We start from the raw sequence: 23,752 nt of genomic DNA, 5'->3' as shown, positions 1-23,752 counted from the left end.
TCAATATATATGTAAAAAGATAATTTAAATTGATTTTACACACTTACAGCATTATCGTACCGCATGCCGCATTTTTCTTCAGTATCGTGCAGCCCTAATATTAGGCCAGTACAGAGCATGATCACGTATCAAAAGCCATACTCAGATGAGATTAGTGTCTCCGAGTGACGTCTGTAATAACATTTAAACAGCCTCGTGACAAAACTCTTTCAGCGAAGAAATGAATACGAGTGAGTTTCCACGGAGTTGATTTTCCTATGAACTCAGATATTTGAGTCACACAAGGTCATATGTTATATTATATGTATTAGCGGTTTAAATATAGAGAACATTACTGGATCATTTATGATTGTATTGGAACTGACAGATCTGCTCATTTATTTATTTCCAGGAAACTAAAAGTGGCATAATGTGACATGTTTACATTTCTTATACCTGTATAGTACATCTGTCTTTATAATACGTCCTTTAATCAGTTTGCAGGATCACGCTCGCGATTCGGGAAGTTTTTATCGAAACATGTGCTAAGGAGACTAATTACAGAATTTTTTTTTTCCCAACACAAAAGACAGAAACTGCCTGCAAAATCACTGAGGTGTGTATTCAGATAGGACTAAAATGACCAGACTAGCAATAAAGTTAAAAATATTAGTCTAGGAAATTTGATTTGTAAGTTTATCACATGGGAGGAGGTAGAAAAACAAATAAAATTACACAGAGTAGAACCTTCAAATTATGGAATTACTCCAATTTTTAACCCCATTTGATTTAATCCCATCTCAATAGAGTTTATTCTATTGTGTTAGCCGTCAAATTTGTCCCACAAGTGTATTTTTACACTTTACACTGATTAGCCAGTCCATGCAAATATCAATCTTACTCTGAAAAAGTACCTTTTAAATTTAAATTTAGGTAATTTTTAAATTTGCATTATATAGTATATCTGGTTTTTATAGTTTTCCCACTATATTAGTTTTCCCACTCAATATATTTTAGTATGCAGCCATGTGATTACTGTGATTTCTAAAGAACAAGGACAGATTCAGCTCCGGGGTCCACGGTTTGATCCTGAGCTCGGTTTATTGTGGAGGTTCGCATGTTCTTCTCATTTGGGTGTCCAATGGGTTTCCTCCATGTTCTCCAGTTTCCTGTCTCTGTCCAAAATCATGCTGGTACATGGACTGGCTAAGTTACATTGAAAAAGGAAAGACTGGTCTGAAAAAAGGTCATGTTAATAAATTCTGTATTGTTGACGCTCAACTGATGCAGGCTGAGAGAGAATATGCAGGTCAAGTCAAGTTTAAAAGTCACATCCTAACAGCAAAACTGCACTAATCCAGCTTTATCCCTTACCACAGGGCTGGAGTAGACATGACATTCATTTCACAAGTCTCACTCACATGATACAGGGTACTGGCACCTGAGATACACCTGGCGTAAATCCCACACACACACACACACACACACACACACACGTTTTAGACTGCATGTGCAGTGCATGATGAATGAGATTAGGAACATTCCTACTCTGTTTACTTGGTACACTGACGGATATGCCTGGCCTAGCAGAGGAATGTTTGCTTTTGCATCTGATCCGCTCCATAGGAGCATTTACTAAAATGTGTATGATCGCTGTGTATTTGTAATTTGATGCTAATTAAGGCCTGGAGTCAACACACACTCCTACACACACAGGCCTTGCTGAGACGAGCGCATTAATGTGATAATATGAAGTCGAATGTAAACGTGGTTAGTGGGCAGTGAGTGCTGTGAGTCACATAGGCAGAGACACTGTCATGCTCCAAAATAACACCGCACTCACCGAGCCAGTAGACGAGGGAGAAAGCAGCTCGGAGTGTGTGGCATTCTAACATCACTCCTCACCCTAGAGCAACAAGACCACTTAAAACACCAGTGAATGCAGGCAAAAGGTGCTCTTACGTGCGACAGAAGTGATGCATTATCATTAACAATCATCATCCACTCACGTCCTACTTATGCGCCTCTCTGAAGCCAGAATTAAAATCAAGAGCTTTTAAATGTTTATGGGTAAAAATATGAGACAAAGAGAGATGTTACAGAAAGAGTGTAGCTTTCTGGCATGCAGACCTTCCTCTACACACCAAACAGAGTAATCACAGTCTTTATTCCAGGCCCAAATCTCTTATTCTGAGGACTAAAGAACCCCTCAAGTACAGATCTACTAATCTAAAGGCAGGTCTAAATTAGAGGATTTTAACTGAAATATACTAATGGCTAAAAGTTATCATGATTACAGCTTTATCATGAAAACAAGTCGGCTGCTTTATATGCAAGAACTGCGCCATGTTCTTCCAATCGCATTCAGTTCAATGCTGCATCATGTGTTATTCCTCAAGTTTTAATCCTAGATCCCATCTGCTAAGAAGATTGATGTGAACAGCAGTAAGGTAATTTAGGAACACAGCTTGATATATTTACATTAGCGTATACCATATGCTCTGTGCACAACACAAAATAGATTTTGAATCCATTAATCAAAATTAATTTTTCCAACTACAACCAATTATTATTTTGTGACAATGGAAATCTAGAAATATAAAAGAGAGAGAAAGAGAGTGAAAAAGCGAGCGAGAGAGAGAGAGAGAGAGTCTGTGTGTGTGTGTGTGTGTGTGTGTGTGTGTGTGTGTGTGTGTGTGTGTGTGGAGAAACGCAACCTGAGAGAAAGAAGAGAATAAGACAGACAGTGAAGAGACAGAAGGAGGTAATGCTGCTGCTGGACTGATACGAGCGCAGCCCAAATGGGAAAAGATCCCAGAGTGACTACAAAGGACACAAGAGGAGCTGGCTCCATGTGAACAGAGCCGCAAGCCAGGGAGAGAGGGGGAGGTCGAGTGGAGAGACAGAGGAGGAGGAGGAGGAGGAAGAAGAGGAGGAGGAAGAGGAGAGAGGCCACAGCTGACCAGCTGCTCCCCCTTAACAATCAGCACATAGCTTTTAAATCAACACACATAAAAGCCAGCGAGCTGGACAGCATGAATAGCACAGAAGGAGGCCTGCGGTGCTTATTACAATCAGAGGGAGTGTGTTAGAGAGATAGGGACACACACACACACACACACACACACACACACACACACACAAGGACCATGATCTTTTAAACCAGTCGTTTACTTGGATCACAGGAGTCCCAGTACTCTGTCTTTTTCTCTCTGTGTAACTCTCTCTCTCTCTCTGTATGTCTCTCTCTCTCTCTCGCTCTCTCTCCCCTCTGTCTATCTCAGTGTCTCTATTTCTCTTTCAGTTTCTCTTGGCATCTTTGTGTGTTTCTCTGTGTATCTCTCTCTGTCATTTTCCATGTCTCTTTGTGCATCTCACTCTCTCTTTCAGTGCATCTCTCTTTCTCTCTGTAACTCTCTCTGTCTCTTTCTGTGTCTCTGTGCATCTCTCTCTCTCTCTCTCTCTCTCTCTCTCTCTCTCTGTCTCTCTCTGTGCATCTCTCTCTGTCTCTCTCTTCCCAACTCCCGTCTTCCTGAGCTCTTAAAAAGCTCTAAATAAGCAAAAGAATCAATACTTTACATTAAAGTGTCCATTAGCAGCAGCAGCAGCCTACTGGACTACAACTGCTGCTTTTCTATACACATAAACATACACAAATACAAACACACAAAAACGCACACAAGAGTGAAGCGGGGACCTCAGCTAAAGACTGACTAGACTTTAACTATATGGATAATATCTGGGCTGCATGATGATCGCTCAAATGATTATATCTCCCTGTCACGTTATCATTAGAAATCAACAGAAAACCCTGTAGAAATTGTATTTCACATTGTACATAATAATCCTGTATTCCTTTACTGCTTTCTGTGAAAGTAACAAAGCTCTTTAGCCTCATGATTAAGTGCTAATCTCTGAAATGCTACACATAAAGACGAGTAACTTTACTCCACACTATTCAATAAACACGATTGTCTGGTGTTAACTAGGGCTGGGAGATATGATGATATAATATTGATATTGTAATATTATAGTAAGATGTCTTAGTATGCTTTTCTGAGATATCATGGATAATGTGATATCTTTTTATCTTTTTTTTTTATATGATAACTATGACTGACTAGCTAATTTATTAATTGAGGATGATCCTGATCATTATTAAATCAATTATTCAGTTCTGTCAGAATGACACTGTAATTCTCCTAACTGCTCTCTCTCTCTCTCCCCCTCTCTCTCTCTCTCTCAGATGACATTATATAAACATGCTAAACAGAGGAGGCACAGATGAACTGAGCTATACTCCTCCACCTCAGCACAGACAGAGAGAGTGAAAAAGAGAGAGAGAGAGAGAGAGAGGCGCAGAAAGGGACTGAGCTGTGAATGAATGACACAGCAAATATATATTATATTACACATTTCATACACATACACATACACACAAAGCTCATTTCTCACCCAGATAAATATAACGAGGGTGTGCTGGAGATCGTAAGAGTGATGTTTGTCCTTCAGCAGAGGACAGCGGGAAGAGAACTACTGCATCAAACCTCAGCATCACTGGTCCAGCCAAACATAGCACAAGTACGCACATGCGCACGCACACACACACACACACACACACACACACACACACACACACACACACACACAGAGCCGCAATTGCCGGCTACATTTCTTACACATATACACATCCACTGGTTTAATAACTGGGTTATCAAGTCATGTATCTGTGCACATGTTTACACAGCCTTTGCAGAACCACCAAAGGAAATAAAACTATTCAGTAAGGTACAGTACCTTCTCTAAAACACACACATATAGAAACCACGCACAAACATAGAATAGAACTGCAGCAGATTACTTACAGATAAAAGCGCCGGGATGCATGGTCGGTTTTCAAAGAGAAGCTGAGCAAAGGAGAAAACAGCCGAGAGAGGGGGAGAGAGAGAGAGAGAGAGGCATGGATGAAGAGAGAGCCTGCAGTGTCGGTGTGAAAGAGTGGGTGGTAGCAGAGCTGGTGCTGCTTGCGTCACATTTCATGAATGAAGGGGGCCTGGTGACGCAGGTGTGATGCAGCACCAAACACACACACACACACACACACACACACACACACGACGCGGGGGAGGGAAGGGGAGGTGAGGGGAGGGGACGGGAGGGGAGGGGCGACCAGGAGAAGAGAAATTTTGGGAACAAATTCGGATAGAGAGCAGGACAACACTGACTCTTAGACTGCTTTTATATTAAGCTGATTGTGTGTGTAGCGTGTGTAGCGTGTGTGTGTGTGTGTGTGTGTACGCTTAATCAATTAAACTTGAAAAAGTATCAGACTGCTGGAGTATATATTTGCATCTTGCATATGTGTCTTGCCTCCAATTTGCATAAGTTTACACATGTACCTCAGTCCTTTAAGATTTTCTCTCTGCAGCTATTTATAACCGGCTGCACAGCACGCTTCAGCCTCTAACGCTGCCCAAAAACAATACAGTGATTAATAACTGCTCCCTGACGTCAGGGTAGGCTTTAATCAGTGGCACGCGGCCTTTTCTGTGAAACCGAGACTGACTGAGTGTACAGAGCTTCTCCTTAACGCTAGAACATCTGCTCAAATGACATAATTACTATAAACTACATTATAACAAAAGACTTGAAAGACTACACTGGGACAAACCGTGCCAAGAATTAGCCATTCGATCTACCACAATATTTAAAATGCAAGGCATTGTTATGGCATTGTTAGGGATGACACTTCTGCATAGCGCTAAGATTAACGCTGTCCCAAATGGAAAACATTATACTGCAGTTTAATGGTCATATTTGTGTATTTATGCTTATTTGTGCGTATTGCTGAAATTAAAGTTAACGTAAAATCAGACCGTCTAAGCAATTTGCCAGCGTTTTGATACAACAGCTAACTCTATTTGAAGTTGGCATTTCAACACAAAATATTTATAATTAATTATTCAAGTCTTTCAGCTAAATTACTCTGAATGTGCAGACTGTGACAGTTGTCACTTCATGGGTTTATAGCAGTCTTTCAAGCTTAAAAAACTGAAAAGTATTCAACAAATGACAGGTAAGTGTTATGTGCGTCATAAAATCATTTGGAAACCCCCCTAACACACACACACCTAGCTCTCCTGATAAGCTGCGTAATTTCAGGACATTTGCAGGTTGACACATGATTGGCTATTATATTTTATGACGCAAATATGTATTGAATAATAGTTTTATTAAAAACTATTATTCAATACAAGCCTTCAAAGCCAGTCGGCTAAAAAACCTGCTGTTTTTTTTTTTATCTTTAAGCTGTGAGGGTAGTAATTGCAAATAACAAATGTCTCAACTGTGCAACATTCACAGTGACTGTGGGTGCAAATCTCAGGCTTTCACATATACAATTTTGATTCATAAGGCAAGGTTTCGATATTTGACAATAGCACTGAATCTGCTACATGATATGACACAATTCAATTTAGTAGCCTCTGATCAATATGTGACCAACCTTGCTCAGAATTTTGGGTAGGCCTTGCGTTAATTCATGAATGACGATGTAGAGGACTATTTCACATATCAGCATTACGGTCAAATCACATTTATGACTGGATACTTTTAAATTGACTCATTGATCCTAATCGTCTGATTCCTGCACCCTGAGCAACAATACTGACCAGCCCATCAAATATCTATTATTTAAATGTATTTATTTTAATACAGTAATCAAAAACTGTGGTTTTTTTCGTAAAAAAAAAAAAAAAAAGAGAAAGGTCTGTATAGTGCTGGAATGTTTTCCTGAACTGAAAAAATGTTTCTCTTTTGCATCTCAAAACACAGTAAAGTAAGTCTGGTTACCTCCAAAAGTGAAAAGGGAGAAAATTGCATTTAAAGATTTCATTCCACTTCCACTGAGAGACACCAACACGCTGATTGTCTAAAAGCAACTGCTATCACATTTAATTTAACATTCAATACATAAAACACACACACATCTTACTAAACCATGTTTGTTGATCTGCCTCATTAATCTACCCAACATGATCTTAGCAGAAAGACTAAGCACATGTAAGACACACACATTTTTTATAATATATATATATATATATATATATATATATATATATATATACATATACACATACATACACACACACACACACACACACACACACACACACACACACACACACACACACAGCGTACTGTGCAAAAGTTTAGGCACCCTATTTTTTTTTTTTAGTACAAACTTTTTTTTTTTTTTTTTTTTTTTTTTTAAATAGATGTTTATTTTATGACTTCTACATTTTCAAGTCAGTACAAAAACATTTTAGATTTCCAAACATTAGTTTTCCAGCACAAAATCAAATGTTACAGAAAAATGTTTGTATGTCAGTAAAGAAAGCAGCATATTACATATACACTTTTCAGACAAAAAAACATATTGAAGGCTGCTGGATTTTGCTGCAGAAATAAGAAGCAAGTGCGACAGTCAAAGTCTCCAGAAGAACTGTGGCTGCTTCTGCAAGATGCTCAGTAACACTTACAGCTCATTTCTTTATAAAACTGCACAAACTGTACCTGGGACTAAAGGATTTTCACACCAAATATTGACTTTATTTCATTTATTACTGTTTACTGCTCTTTATAGTATTTTTTTTAAATGTAGAAACATTTAATTTCATTATTTTTGAAGGCATCTTTCTACGCAAGTGCCTAAGACTTTTGCACAGTACTGTGTAATATAATATATATATATATATATATACATATATATATATATATATATATATATATATATATATATATATATATATATATATATATATATATATATATATATATTTAAATGTATAAGTAAAAGATGACCTGGTTTCCAAAAGTCATACAGTTAAAGATAACATATTTCTTTAATATTTTAAGCAAGATTACTTTTTATTTCCATACTTTACAGTTTCAAAATAACAAAAAAGGAAAAGGGCCTGAAGCAAAAGTTCTGGCACCCTGCATGGTCAATACTTAGTAACACCTCCTTTGGCAAGTATCAGAGCTTGTAAATGTTTCTGTAGCCAGCTAAGAGTCTTTCAATTCTTGTTCGAGGGATTTTCGCCCATTCCTTGAAAAAGGGTTCTATTTCTGTGAGACTCTTGGGCCGCCTCGCACGCACTGCTCTTTTGAGGTCTATCCACAGATTTTCAATGATGTTTACGTCAGGGCACTGTGAGGGCCATGCCAAAACCCTCAGCTTGCATGTCCTGGGGTAGTCCATTATGGATTTTGAGGTGTGTTTAGGATCATTATCCTGTTGTATAAGCCATCCTCTTCAGCTTTTCTTTTTTTATAAAAACAGACGGTGTGATGTTTGCTTCCAGAATTTGCTGGTATTTAATTGAATCCATTCTTCCCACTACCAGTGAAATGTGCCCTGTACCATTGGCTGCAACACAAGCCCAAAGCATGATCGAGTTGGAGAGGTGTTCTTTTCATGAAATTCTGCACCTTTTTTTCTCCAGACATATCTTTGCACATTGTGGCCAAAAAGTTCTATTTTAAATTCATCCGCCCACAGGACTTGTTTCCAAAATGCATCAGGCTCGTTTAGATGTTCATTTGCAAACTTCTGACACTGAAATGTTGTGGTGAGGACACAGGAAAGGTTTTCATTTGATGACTCTTCTATGAAGATCATATTTGTGCATGTCACTGCACAGTAGAACAGTGCATAACTCCAGAGTCTGCTAAATCTTCCTGAAGGTCTTTTGCAGTCAAACGGGGGTTTTAATTTGCCATTCTAGCAATCGTACGAGCAATTCTCTCGAGAAGTTTTCTTGGTCTTCCAGGACTCAGCTTGACCTCCATCGTTCCTGTTAACTGCCATTTCTTAATTACATTATGAAATGAGGAAACGGCTACCTGAAAACGCTTTGCTATCTCTTACAGCATTCTCCTGCTTTGTGGGTATCAATATTTTAATTTTCAGAGTGCTAGGCAGCTGCATAGAGGAGTCCATGGCTGCTGATTGTTGGGACAAGGTTTGAGGAGTCAGAGTATTTATAAAGCTTTGACATTTGCATCACCTGGCCTTTCCTAATGATGATTATGAACAAGCCATAGCTCTAATGAGCTCAAATCTGAGACCTTGGTAAAAGTTACCTGGGAGCTCTATTCTTTTGCATGGAGCTCCTTTCTTTTTTTTTCCACTCCAAAATTGTACAAAACAAAAAGAATATATCAATTTTGCTTAAAATGTTGAAAAGAATGTTTCATCTTTATGCCTTTTAGAGATCAGTTCATATTCTACTCACTTAACTATTCACAGTAACAGGAATTTTGACCAGGGTTCCCAAACTTTTGGATACGATATATTTCTTATTTTAAAGGTAGAGGTTTCAAATTACATTATAGGCAGAAATGGTGAAAACCTGTTTTTTTTTTTTTTCCTGCTGCCAGAATTCAGCTGCAGTGACATCTGACGGGTTTTTCCCAAACTGTCACACATGCTCAGGAAGAGGGAGTGTAATCAGTTTTACTAATGAAAACAAACACTGGTGAAGGACTACGTGCCACCATGCACTTTCCTGTGGAACTGCTGTGGCTAAGCCCTGTTTTGCTCTGAAATCAGCAGAGACATTTTAATCATGCCTTTGTTTTGTTGAACGGGGGTCAGGGCTTGACCCTGATGACCCTGAAAAACAAATCTCACCCCCACCAGGCTTCATCTTCAGGCAAAACTCTGACATGAGTAAAATTTGAAAAGATACACTCTGACTTAAGTGCTGTTTTGGAGAAAGAAAAAACCTTGAGTTTAAGTGGACTGACAGATGGCTATTAAATTAAGCACATCATCATACTGCCTTGATTGCTAGCTGCTGGTTGAAAGATTAGCTTCTGAAAGGAAATTCCATCCTAAATGAACTGCATATTAAGCTTTATAATTAAAATGTGATCTCCGGTGGCATCCAAAATTTATTTTGTGAAGAGTTTTAGTTTAATCTTCTTTCGTCAACATGTTTGTCTACTTTCATTTGGTTAACGGTTACGTACATTATCCACAACACTGTGCGCCTACATGCTGATAATAGTGCCAGTGGGACTTACATGTTGACCTAAAGAGAGCGATGCAGCAGCGCCTCTCACCTGTACATCTGTACACTCTGCTCAAACAGATCAGCTTCCAAAGCTTCAACTTTCAGCCTAATACCACCATCAACGCCATCGTGCTCGTCATCTCATTTTCATCTTATTTCAGTCCAATGTTTGCTGTCTCTATTACTACTATGCTGGAGGTCTGGATGACACTGAATGTATTTCTCCTTTTTGAATGTCATTGTAAATGTGCTAGCAATGTCTCTATGATGTCTGCGCAACAGACAACTGCTAACTTCTCACAGGAATAACAAAAAAATACAGCACATTACACAGAGACTCGCATGAAGACATCACAAACGTTTCAATATAAACTAGAGATGGTGCTGATCCAATACCCAGTAGCAGTATCAGGCCAATACAAACAAAAAATGGTAAATCAGATATCCAAACTTGTAACAAATGATTGGAATTGGATTTGGAAATGAAATTTATTTTTGGAACTGGAAACATTTCCATATTAAAAGACTTGACTGTTTTTCCTTAAAAACAGTTGTTAGAATTGATTTTATTTTTATAGGGCATATTACATGTGTTACATTTATGATTATATTTGAGTGAAAAAGGTTTAACAGTGAGGTGATTCAGTTTAAAAAAGACATTTTGAAGCTTAGTAGTGTTTAAAGAAAAAAAAAGGTCGGATTGGTATTGGTATCGGCTGATACTCAAGGTTTCAGTATCAGTATTGAACAATAACAGGTATCGCATATTTAATATTAGCATACATAATGTGTTTCAGGGTGGACTCCTCCTTTAATTTTGTTAAAATAGATAGTATTAAAGTATATCACCAACAACCAATTCCACCCACAAAAGGCAGATCAGACTAAATCTGGTGTCTTTATGGCTGCACTTAAATAGCATATGCATTGAATTCTCTGAATAAGCTAACCCACAAAAGAGCCAGAACTTTCTCTTGAGTGACAGTGGAGGTTTTGTACACACATACGAGCTGCAGAGATGCAGGCATTCAAGCTTCAGGTTGCAGGTGAGCCTCTGGCTGTGGAATCTTCTGCTTGAGTTAACCACAACCACCACGACCCTCATGAAATACACAAACAATTGACCTCAGTTATCCAGTTTATTGTAGACTGCTGCAGAACTGGTAGGTCCAGGAAACTTAAGAATGGGGGTGGATAAATCGGTAGCCGGGTGATTTGTGTCTGGGGCATTAGTCGTAGCCGCTCAGTGGACACAACCAGTGAAATAAAACAATACCTACTTCCTACTGAGTGTTGCAAAATAAAAAGTCTTCATATGGTATCCATGTTTAATTATAAAAATCACCATAACTACAGCATACACTTCTGAATTCCACCACCTGCTGTACTACACACATCAGCCAAGGCACAGTGTGGCTGATGTAGGCAGACTAGTAAGCGTACGCAGATTACAGATGAATGTTCCAGAATCAGGATCACACAGGAATGTGGGAACACTGATGAAACTGAGCAGAATAAATCGCTGCCGTTGAGTCACCTCGCAGTTAAACATACTGAGAGATGTTAACCAGCCTCAAATAAAGTTTATACTTAAGATGTGAGGAGAGCTCTGATATGAGCTATGATTAAAAACTATAAATGAGGGCTGTCTTATACTTCTGCGAGCACATCAGGACGTCATGTGCGGACGCTTGCGCAGGGTGAAGTATTCGTTCGTACTTACCCGTAATGTAAGCGTGTCCTCTAGAAGGCGAAGTCGCATTGAATCACACCTGAATTCATTCATGGTAAACTTCTACCTCTGCACCACAGAGAGCACTCTGACTGGCTGCACCACTGCTTGGTATGGCAGCTGCTCTTCCTCCGACCGAAAAGCTCATCAGCGAGCGGTGAGAACAGCAGAGCTCATCACTGGAAAGAAACTCCCGGCCTTCCAGGACATTTACCAAACACACTGTTTGAGGAAGGCCCGCAATATCATTAAGGACTGCACTCACCCTGCTCATTGCCTGTTTACAGCACTGCCGCCTGGCAGACGCCTCCGTTGCATCCAATCACGGACAACCAGACTGAAGAACAGTTTTTATCTCCAAGCCATCAGCCTACTTAACACCCAGTAGTCCTTCATCTAGCACTGTGACACTTTATTACTGCCACTTCCGGACACTTAGATATTTACCACTCAGATTTAGTATGTACTATTTATTATACTTGTATTTACTGTTCTGCCTGATTTAATAGCACACGTCACTTTTACTCTACCATCATAACAATTTTAAAAAGAACACGTCACTTTACTCTGCCACTGTACACCACTGTCTCATTTACCATCACGTAACAGCATCATTCCATCCTTAATGTCCAAACATGTGTTTGTTCATGTCTAATAAGTGTTTGTTCTGTCAATGTCTAAATCTGAGCCTCGTCACGAGCATTTCAATGCCCAGTGTGCAAATGACTAATAAACGATGAATAAATGACAAATAAATGACTCTTGACTCTACTGAATTATAAACTGAAGAAAAGCCAAAAACAGTGCGACTTCTGTGTTTCACTGTAGGAATAATAATTAGAAGATAATGTGTCACAGTGTAACAGACACAGACGCAAACAGACACGCCTCCCGGCCAACCAATCAGCGCTCGCCTGAAGCGTAGCACTGAAGAGACGCACAACGCATAGTTAGCTTGTGGGAGGGCTATGTGCTAGGAAGTCTCTGTGTGTTTGCTTGCCACGTTTACCCATGATCCCCCTCTGTGCATTGCGAAGTAAAGACGCAAATACGCAAAAGTAGAAATTGGCTTTAAATAGTCATCCACTCCCTGAAAGTCCATCTAATCATTCCTTTCCCTTAGTCTGTATTAATACACCTAGCTAGCTGGCCATGCGTTATTACATTATGTTAGCTACCACTTCTTAGCCCAGTTTCCGGACAACCAAATCATGGGACTGGAGCTTCCACTTCCCCAGTGGGCTAGCTAATGAATTTATCATTGTCCTCCTTTGAGGAAACACACAGACGCACTTCATCTCATGTCACATATGAAAGCTGACAGACTTCACAGTGTGACTGCTGCCATTTTCACTGCGATTTTCTGCTTCAGAATGACAGAGAAGTGAAGACATTTACCTGTGCTGAAGCTGGTGAGCATGTCTTTCAGCTACATCTGAAGAAAACTCAGATTCAAAGCCCTTCTTCTAAGCTCTCTGTGCTTTCCACTTCACCTGCAAACACACACACACACACACACACACACAGACAACAGGTCACAGGCCAGAAACCACAATCGCAGGACCAAAAAAGGGAAAGGAAAAAAGGTTTTTTTTGTAAACTGTGTGTTGATTGTAAAGAGCAAGAGATCAGTCTGTGTGGGTTTGTGTGTTGGATCAACAACGAGTTAGTGTTTTGTACAGTATGGAGCCATAAAGCAGGGAAAGCCCAGATCTAAATATAGACTCAGACTCTTCATACACAAGAACAAAGTACGAAGACACGAGAAGAGGGAGATTCCAGGGATTAAAGGCAACAATAGAAATTAAGACAGATTATAAAACAGTGCTGTTGAGTTCCAGAGTCTGCTCGGTTAGAAGGTGTTGATACGTTCTATATTAATGTGCTCATTCTTATGTTTTCTATAGTGACACTGAAATAAAAATAAATGGATTAAAAGGCTTTGTTATTTAAAGAAAACCATAGAGAATAAACATGATCATTGATATGGCAAAGCTTTCTGAAAGAAATGTTTTTATGGAAGAAGTCTCCAGTGTCAGCGCTTTGAAACAGTAAGTTTTCCTCCATGAGACGGTTTCTTGGTAATATGACCAGCTGCATTTATTTTTTTTGTCTTATTAACTTCAAGAGAAAAAAAAAAAAAAAGAGAGAGAGAGAGGCTGGTGAAGGAACACCTTTCCCGACATTAAATAATATTAAACAACTATAAATGGATAAAACGCATGATGTGTCACTCGTTAATACAAACATTGCCAAATTGCTTTGGTGTAAGTGGAATAAAACACTTCTGGACATGCTGTTAAATTTGGAAAAAAAAAAAGAAAAACACTTCGGGGTGGTAAAAGTAACTTTGCTTCAAATCAGGCTGTTGATTTTTTTCCTACAACAGCAGGGAAATAATCCTTAGTTCAAAAAAAAAGTTCAAATAAAGTGTAGAGAGTGAAGTTAATTCAAAAAAGTTTAGTTCAAAAAAGTTTGGTGAGTGAAGTTAATTTAATTGACTCTAATCTGGGGGGCTGATATGACAAAAATATCATCATGATTCTCAAAGACATTTCGATGATGCACGATACCAGCAAAACAGTAGTGTTGCATTAAACAAAACAGTTTAATGACACTCTAATGTCTTCAAAAATATAAAAGGAGAGAAATGTAACAATCTAAAGATTTGAACATTTTATAATTTTATGGATTATGTATAATAGTTTAACGTCAAATCAGCTGCTTCAAGCCAGTTTGTAGTTATTTAAAAAAAACAAAAAAAACAAAACAAAAACAATAAGAAGGTATTATGATATTGCAGAAAAGTGTTTTGTGACATAATTTACCAAAATATCGAGATTCTATAATCTGCTCAAAACTGCACATTCACAATCATGTCAGACAAGAACAAGGCAGGACACTGGCAGCAGTGTGTGCTTTACAAGGCCAATGCAAAAAGCTGTTTACCAAACCTTTAACCTAGCAGGCAGAAAGGCAAACAGATGAAAGCAGCAGATATGAGGGAAGTCTAGTTTCGAGTGCTGAGCGTGTTTTGAACAGGAGAGGTGAACGATTGCTTGACTGCAGGACTGGGCTACTGAACAGCTGCTCATGCCTCAAACCTCTGGGGTACGTGTGTGTGTGAGGGAGAGAGAGAGAGAGAGAGAGAGAGAGAGAGAGAGAGAGAGAGAGAGAGAAGGGGGGGGGGTCTTTTTAAAATGAGGGAAGCACCATGTCTAATCGGGGGCTCCACTGCCACACCCTGAGGGGCTGGTGTGTGCTCCCTAGTCGCTCCACATGAGCAATGAAATAAGCCATTACATTAAAATAAGTCATTTCACACATGACTGCTGCTGTCTTTGTGATTAATGCTGAATTGTAAATGAAAAAGGATCGGCTAAAATATACACCTCATGCTCAGTTTTATGGAATTTCTCCATGAAACCAGCATTTATAGTCTTATAATTAACTTATATTTCAAAAGAGCTTATAGATACTGATGATTGTACTGTATATGATTAATATGAAAGTGGTGCTAGTTTCATGTCTGATTCATAAATCAGGTAAAAAAAAAAAAAAAAAAAAGTTAATCATGTGTCAAATAAATGCCTAATTATTTTAATGACATGCTAATAAAACGCATAGTTAGGAGCCACTGAAACAGGAATTTTAATAACCAGGAAGTCTGTTAGCTATAATTCACCAGCTGCTGTATTAGTTCTGCACTGATGAGCAAAGAACAAAGAACAACAAATAAGCAAATAAATATTCCACCTGTACACTATTAGGGATATCAGACCATGGTTTTTTATTAAAAAGGTATACTTTTAATTAGAGATGGCACCAATTTGATACTCAGGATCAGTTTTGGTATGATACCAGAAAAAAACAAAGACAAACAAAAAAAAAAATGTAGATCGAATATCCATCCATCTTCTGTACCGCTTATCCTACACAAGGTCGCAGGGTAACCTGGAGCCTATCCCTGGGGACTCGGGGCACAAGGTGAGGTACACGCAGGTGCTCACCATCGCAGGGCACAACTGTGTACATACACACACACACACACACACACACACACCACGGACAATTTGGAAATGCCAATCAGCCTATAACATGAAGCACTGGCAGAACATGCAAACTCCACACACACAGGGCGAAGACGGGAATTGAACCCCCAACCCCGGAGGCGTGAGGCAAATGTTCTAAACACCAAGCCACGTATATTTTTTAATCTATATTTTTATATATTATTTAAAAATCATTTTAAAGCTCAGCAGTTCTTAAAGAAAATGACACTGGATGGATATCAATACTGGCTGATACTCAAGCTTTCAGTATCAGTATTGGAAAAGAGGGTGGTATAATGCCATCTCTAGTTTTATTAAAACGGCAAACATTTAATTATTACACTACTAAAACACTCCAACACACACATGCTCAGATCTGTGAGGACTTATAACCCTATGTAGACCTTATGCAAAACATTATGTTCCCTTGTTGACACCATTAGAACAAAACAAGCCTCTAAAACACTAAACTGTTCATACCGAAACTGAAAAACAGACGCTACAGGTACAAGAGCTGGGCCTGTAGTTGAATATTGACTAAAGTATTCTGGGAGCTTGCCTGCGGTGTGAGAGTGCCAGCGGGCAAGCTAGTCCTGATGCACAACATGGCTAGGATTCCAAAGATCTTTCTATCCAAACGCACCATCAGCAATAAGCTGACATAAAAATAATCTAACACTTGCATTTCAGTCTTGGGTTTTGACACACAGTATGTTCAACCTGACATGCAGCCTATTGTATAATTGCGTCAATGCGTCAGGGACTTTCCAGCTTCAGTCCGTGTCCTCAAAACCACAAGCTGTGTCTAATCCACCTTAACAACTTCTCCAAGCGTAATCTCAGTCCTAATGAAATCAAATATGTGATTCAGCTTTTATTTGGAGGTAAAGATGGCCTCAACCAAGAATGGTTAAAAAGCTCTCTCTCTCACTCAGGCTGCAGCAGTCACTGGCTGAAAGAGAGACAGCCATGTGCCAGCTCTGTTACACTCTCTCATTACTATTTCAGCAAGATAGGAACATACATACCGACAGCTCCTGTGTCCCTTGCATGAAATTAACACACGCACACACGCACACACCCTAACAGGTCCTGTGTCCCTTGCATAAATAAGACAAAACCAGAATAGGGAGGAATTTGCTCTGCTCTAATAAAGTTACGGAAAATGTGCTCAAGGTTAAGTGACATTTATATAATCATATCAGTATCGGAATAAACTACATCACTATATGACTTTTATAAACATGCATCAACTTCAGTGTTATTTGCTGTAATAGAGGATTAAGTAGCAGACGGGATGAATAAAACACTATTTAAAAATTTAAATAAAATCACCAAGATGGCAAAAAAAGCTCTGAGTACTGGTTTTGATAAACACTGATACATTACATGCAGTGAGCTTGCTGTTTTTGTCACGTCTCATACTCATACTGCTCTGCTGATTCTCTCAGAGTTACTGATATCAGGGCCAGTACTGATTAAGTGCTGATATCAGGGCCAATCCTGGCATGAAGCGCTGGATTAGTACTGAATTCCACTGATTTTATGGTGGTTAATGCATGTTAAATTAACCAACATGTCATGATTTTTTTTTTGCCAAACACTCTATGGCTGTAAGTTGAGGCTGCGGGTCTTAGAACACATAAAGCAACGTGCTTGCTGGCGGCCATTTTAGTGCCACTGCAACCAAAGACGGCCAAAGCCGAGGTCCAAAATTTTCGACTGACGTTCCTGTGACACTTGTCTAAAAGCTACCAACAGGAGGACGGCACAGGATGAAGTGAAACTCATGGGATAGATACAAATACAATAGAGGCAATGGAGAAAAGTAACAAAAACGTGTTAAAAAAAAATGTTCTTTAGTCCATTATCATCTCAAGCTCACTTTGAAGAATGTTTGTGTTCACGCAACCCTGTTTTTCATGAGCTCGGATCACGCTGAAAAAAAAAAAAAAAAGATATATCACTGGTCTATCGTAAGAGGATCTTCATCATATAATCTGTCATGGACAACACGTTATCACAGTCTGATATTGAATTCAGCCAAGCTTTTATTGTGATCATATTATACAGCGTGACAAGTAATTATCTTAAAAGACCTCTGAAATCACACTGTGAAACCAGCTGTCGAGGTCAGCAGAATTGGATCCAGGATCATTATTAGCTGATAACTGGAATCAAAACTCGGATAACTGGATAAATATAAATTTTATAACTCGTCAGTCACTGATCGACTCTATCAGGCACTGAAGTCAGATTCGGTGGAAGTCAGATTGTAGATAATCACTTAATTCTGAATGCAGTGCTGTTATTTTTTTACACATTTAGATAATAGTAATTATCTACAATCTGACTTCTAGACCATAAGGACAGTGGCTATCACACACTTATCAATCCCAGACTCAGACATGCACAATACAGCACAGATCAAGTGCAATCAAGTCCCCTGGTGTTCATCAGTGGTTCAATACAGGTAACACACCCTCTTTAGACATGCAGGAGTCGGATACAGCGCTCACAGATTGCCATGTGACTTACGTAACCAGGTTATAAACGTTCCTCAGGAGAGAGTGTGTCCAATACCAGATGGCCTGCCAATCCAATCTCAAGTCCAACCTCTGTGTCAACAACTAAATGAGAGTATGCAGCAGCAGGAGTAATATCGCCCTACATAGAGCGACTACCACAGCAGGGCGAGGACGAGGATTGAGAAGGATGCTGTTTTAAGAGTGCAAAAGAAACATCTGACCAGTGATCAATCTGGAGAACTGACCATGCCTTTGAATAAGGACTTTTTTTTTTTTTTAGAGGCAACAGAGATGGGATGAATGCTAATGAAAAAGGAAAGGACAGTAGAGGAGAAGAGAGGAAGAGAGACAGGAAAAGGATGGATAGGGTAGAAGTCCACGTGTGTGTGTGTGTGTGTGTGTGTGTGTGTGTGTGTGTGTGTTTTAATGCGCTCCCTATGAGATGCTGCAGGCAGGAGTAATTATAGCAGCACACTGACCTGTGACGAACACTACAGCATCAACACTATCATCTAAACACCAGCACAGGAGAATACACACATGTAGAAGCATCTACATCACTTCGACACAAATATACAAATCTCCACATGGTGCTAACATATAAAAATACACAAACATACACACATTAATCTCTCACGTATCATCCTTTCAGGGTTCAGTGCTACCGCAAGCAAATTACAGCCATGGCTGTAATAACACCAAAACACTTGCAGCAAACAATTAAACTATTTTGTTTTGTTTTTTGTTTGTTTTTTTTTAAATAGGTCGTCTGTCATGGTTGTTTGTCATTGTCATCAATTACACAACAGAAAAAAGGAACAGAAGTACCTATATTTTCACCTGATCAGTAAATCAGGATTCAATAGAGAAGACAATTGGAAACTTCCCATCATTTTACCCTGGAAAAGAAGGCATATTTGCATACTGGAACATGATTGGCTCTTATATCTTATGATGTAATAATACTCTCCTGCCACATTTTTCAATGCTAAACTGACTTTTTTTTTTTAGTAAGGATTTAATCAATCAAAAATACAAGTTCTCTAAAGCTTCTTGTAACCTAAGCACACACGGCCTTGATTTTAAAATAAAGTAGAGTACAAAAACTCAGCACTTCACAGCAAAGACAATTCTCAGACTGTAGAGAATCTCTCTTTTCTGGCACAGTCTAAGCTGCTGCTCAAACCTAGGCAAAATAGGAACACATCAGGGTTGGTTACACTAAGCTTAACTCAACAAACATCTGCCTAAAGCTTATGGACAATAAGACCCTACCCCAACCCTCGCACATGACTATGGTCATGAGTGAGAAGTAGCAAGTACCAATGTTCAGACTGAGTATGCATAACTTGCTAGACAGCAGATGCAGAGACCTTTTAGTTTGGGACAAATAAAAATTAAAATGCAGTTTGATACGAAGAGCCTAACTCCAGAAAAAGAGTTAGGTTGAAGAAGCAAAGGATTCACCATTATTTTGTATTTATAAAAAAAAAACATATTGGGTGAGAGATTTCCAAGAGAGTCCTGGTCCATGGTGAGGCCTGAAGACAAGTGTATGAGCAAATTTGTTTAAGGGGAGGCTCTGAGAAACCCTACACAGCCCTGACCCTGGGGAGAGGAGGAGAGAGACGGCATCATTACTGAAATGTCACTCAGCAGGGGAAAAAATAACAAAAAGAGATGTAGCCCATGGAGAGTGAGGAGGAATGGAGGGGGAGGAGAGGAAGTGAAACACACAGGGACAGACAGAGGGGCAGGGAAGCACACACCACCTCTTTGGTCCATGGTTTGCTTTTTGTCTGGTTTCCGCTTAAATGCACAGTAGTAGCTGCGCAGTACTGAAAGTACAGTACCAATTCTACAACAATGTGTGTGTGTGTGTGTGTGTGTGTGTGTGTGTGTATAGACACAATGCACGGCAAAATGTTAGCAGTTCCAGTAAACAATGTTTTACACTGATCAATTTGAAGGTTGTTTTGAGTTTCACAAATCAGAATACAATTTAAGTCAATGTTTCCTCTCAGGCTGATGGGGAACATTAAACACGATGAAGTGTACAGATTTATTTATTAAAAAAAAAAATAAATAAATAAATAAAAAAAAAAAAAACCCTCAGTTCAACACTACTGTATCTGAGAGCAATATGCGGCTCTGGCCAAACCATGTGATGTGGCAAACAATTCCTGTGGCGAGACTTTACCACTTCCTTTCACTGGGAAAAAGTTACACAGAAACAGTTTACATGACATCATGACCAGGTATCAACATCATATTGAGGAAGGCACTTAATCAACAATCCAGGACAAAAAGCATCGGCTATCCTCTAAAAGAGAAAGTGAAGGCAGCAGACACTGAAAGAGAGACAGGCAGGACGGTGGCTCTCTGTGGGGAGATTAGTGGACTGGTCTCTGTTGTGAGTTAAACTGATGTTGCTTTGACACTAGACTATCAACCTGCTTTGTGATGTCTCTAACACACAACTAACACACAGGTGGACATAAACATTCGCTGTATGTGCGCTTTATTACAAAAGACATAAAATAGAATGTAGCTGTTACTCCTGTTCATGTTCTCTGTGTCCGATAACAAATCTTTTGTTTTAACTACTCTCACACATGCACCCCCCTGCAGCGGTGCTCTTAGTCCTGACATCATTCTGGTGCTCATGAGATCACCTCTGTGAAGATTTATGTGGTAAATGTGAAGAACAGGACATGTTGGTGTTCAGACATTTTGAGAAGCGGAGCTGCTCCTGGACATCAGGTCAGCATGTGTGCGGCCTGTTACATGTCCTATTTACAAACGACTCGGTGAAGCGCATGAAAGAGTCATTACATAATAATCAGATGCATATTCATGTGAATGCAGAAATGATGAAAATATGTCTCTCTCTCCTTCTTTGTCTCTCTGTCTGTCTGTCCGTCCGTCCCATGCTCTCTTCCTTGCTCTCTCTGTCTCTTTCTCTCTAATTTGAATCATTATTAAAATTAGAAATATGCTAGTGGTTAAAACCTGAAAAGAAAAAGAATCACATTCCTACATGAGCTCTCTCTTTCAGTCGATCGCTCTGTCTCTCTCTCTCCTTATTATAATTAGAAACATGCTAGTGGTTATAAACCCTAGGCCAAAAAGAAAAAAAAAAAAAGATTTTTGTCTGTCTCCCTTGCTTTCTCTCTTCTGCGCTCTAATTACTCTTATTATAATTTTATATTACATACTAGTGGTTTTGTATTAATTTTATATTAACACACTAGTGGTTAAAAACTCTAAGACGAAAACAACTGTCTTCCTATGCCATCTCTCTCTTGCTTCTCTCGCTTGCGTTCTCTCTATATCTGTCTCTCTGATTGTGTCTGTTTTTTTCCTTTCTGTCTGCATGTCTCTCCCTGTCTTGCTCTCTAACTCTAATTTCTGTTTGTTTCTCTCTAAAAAAACTTAAGGCAAAAAACCTGCCTTCCTACATGATCCATGTATAATCACAAAACCTCCATTTTCACCATCGCTGACTGTCTATCAAGGATACATGTGAAATATATAATATTATTTGCAGAAACCAGAGCACCTGCTATGTTGGAGATGACACGCATGGTACACAACCCAGTGCATACACAGTCATACTCTGGAAATGATCCTGTAGTTATCGCTTACGTTCATCTGTGCAAAACTGGACCTGGACTCTACTCAGACAGGCACCGTCTTGTTACTGTCAGCAATCTTTACTGATCAGAAACTTCAATGAACAAGCTAAAAATAATAATCCCTCAGTTCCAGGAACCAACATCGTGTTGAAGTGAAAGCAGTTAAATCCTTATACAGAGCTCCTGGGGGTTATAAATGCCTTAATAAAATGCAATGCACCTTCTCTGAAAGTCATCTGGAGAATACAGTGTATTTATGAGACATTTAAGTTTAAAACATACAGCCTGAAAGTGGCTACCAGCAACTGCTGAATATACAGGTTACAATCATGCAGGCTGGGCCACATCAGCAGGACAACGCATTATGAACAAGGAGTCGTGAAGTGCTGTTTTGTACAGTTGCTCCTAAAGGAAATTTATCTGATGGTAATGAAGATAACCGAATTGCTGAGTAAAGAAAAAGCCCCGCAGCTGAAGTCCAATTGGACACAAATGAACACCATAAGAGTTCGTTCGGAAACAGGGGATTGGGCTGTTCCATGAACTAATAACACTTCCAATGTTGCTCAGTGAGAAAATGAACATATTTAGCAGCAGCTGTGTCTCTCATGTAGAATGTCCGAATTGAGTTAAATATGCTTATTTTCCCCAAAACAGAATGCAATCTGCTTTTCCGCCATCATCATCATCATCGTCACAGGAGTCATTATCCATCCATTCTTTGTACCGCTTATCCTACACAGGGTCGCGGGGAGACTGGAGCCTATTCCAGGGAACTCGGGGAACAAGGTGGGGGACACCCTGGACGGGGTGCCATCGCACAACCACACACCCGTTCACACACAATGGGCAATCTGGAGTACCCAGAGAAAACCCTCAAAGCAAGGAGAGAATATGCAAGCTCCGTGCACACAGGAGCCGAGACGGGAATACACCCAGGATTAGATGCCAGTCCATCACAGGGCACCATGCATGTGCACATGTGCACACACACACTTATTTACACCTAGGGGCAATTTAGCATCACCACTCCACATGCCGGCATGATTTTGGAAGGTCGGAGGACACTGGAGAACCCGGAGGGAATTCAAGCTCACAGAGAGAGCATGAAACTCCACACAGACACTAACTAGAGCTCAGGATCCAACCAGGGACACTGGAGCTGTGACGTGGCAACCATCAGGGAATTGAAAGAAGATATTTGCAAAATGTAAACAAATTAAAAAGAGAAAAAAAAAAAAATAATAAAAATTTTATATATATATATATATATATATATATATATATATATATATATATATATATATATATATATATATATATATATATATAAAATCACAGTATCACTATAACAATGCTTCTGTGCATTCCTACTAATTGGTAACTGAAATATATATATATATATATATATATATATATATATTACACACTGTTGTGTATTAACATGCACTCATGAGTAGCTGTGAAGGCTCTTAAAACTCCATTTAACTGACTAACAAGCAACAAACTGGGTATTAAAGTTTATTTTGATGTCAATTGTTTCATTTTCTATCGATTTATACACTTCAATATTTTATAAAAGACTAAATACAACAATATTTAAACGTGTAGCTTTTCCTGCTATACATCTCTAATGCTCTCAACAAAACCAAACATTGAGACAAATATCGTGCCTCCAAATATCGCGATATTTTCCCTCACATCAGCCACCCCATATTATTAGTAATGTTACATGAATATC

At 39.1% G+C, this 23,752-nt stretch overlaps 1 protein-coding gene across 3 annotated transcripts in view; it reads right to left on the bottom strand.

Moving 5' to 3' along the window:
• The window catches only part of si:ch211-45c16.2 (mitogen-activated protein kinase kinase kinase 13), a 47,175-nt gene that overhangs the window by 23,040 nt on the left and 383 nt on the right, over positions 1–23,752 (bottom strand). Inside the window, exon 2 of one of the 3 annotated variants that reach the window (XM_026912603.3) lies at positions 13,192–13,286. The exons of 1 other annotated variant lie outside the window; for it this stretch is intronic. The gene's annotated coding sequence lies outside the window, so the exon portion shown is untranslated. Of the gene's footprint in view, positions 1–4,844; positions 4,983–13,191; positions 13,287–23,752 lie in introns of those variants that run through there. One more of the 3 variants, XM_026912604.3, reaches the window with a different exon arrangement.

Source organism: Pangasianodon hypophthalmus, chromosome 5 (assembly GCF_027358585.1).
Source record: "Pangasianodon hypophthalmus isolate fPanHyp1 chromosome 5, fPanHyp1.pri, whole genome shotgun sequence".
Lineage (NCBI taxonomy): Eukaryota > Metazoa > Chordata > Actinopteri > Siluriformes > Pangasiidae > Pangasianodon > Pangasianodon hypophthalmus.
Note: the sequence above shows the minus strand (reverse complement) of the source record. Positions and strands in the feature narration are given on the sequence as shown.